A 472-nucleotide genomic window follows, 5' to 3' on the forward strand; every position below is an offset into this window, starting at 1 on the left:
TCCGCCCCGAAGAGGTGGCAGCCCCAAGTCCCCTGCGTGCTGCCCTGCGTTCCCAGAGAGGTGAGGATGCCCCCCACTGCCCCATGGCATCATGGGAGCAGCAGCATTTCCCCTCCCTCCCCCCCCCGGGGGTGGGTTGGTGCCATCTCTAGAAGCCAGGGAGGGCAGCAGGGGGCTTGGGTGAGCCCTCTCCATCGTGGGGGCAGGGGGTATTCTAGCGTTCACCCCTGCTTCCCTCACTCTCAGGCACCTCCCCAAAGCCCCGGGCGAGGAAGAAGCGTCCGGCCCCTGAGTGTCGCAAGGCAGAGGCACAGCACCAGCGTGTGGCACGGGCCCTGGCCGACCTCCTTCAGCAGCCCCCGGCCCATGAGCCCCCAACCCTGTCCCCAGAGAGGCCTCCCCGGGCCCGGAGCCAGCCTGGCACACCTCAGCGGCCCCGCGGCCGCCCCCGTGGCTCCTTCAAGAAGAAGCC

The sequence above is a fragment of the Alligator sinensis genome, unplaced genomic scaffold, assembly GCF_000455745.1.
Source record: "Alligator sinensis unplaced genomic scaffold, ASM45574v1 scaffold113_1, whole genome shotgun sequence".
Lineage (NCBI taxonomy): Eukaryota > Metazoa > Chordata > Crocodylia > Alligatoridae > Alligator > Alligator sinensis.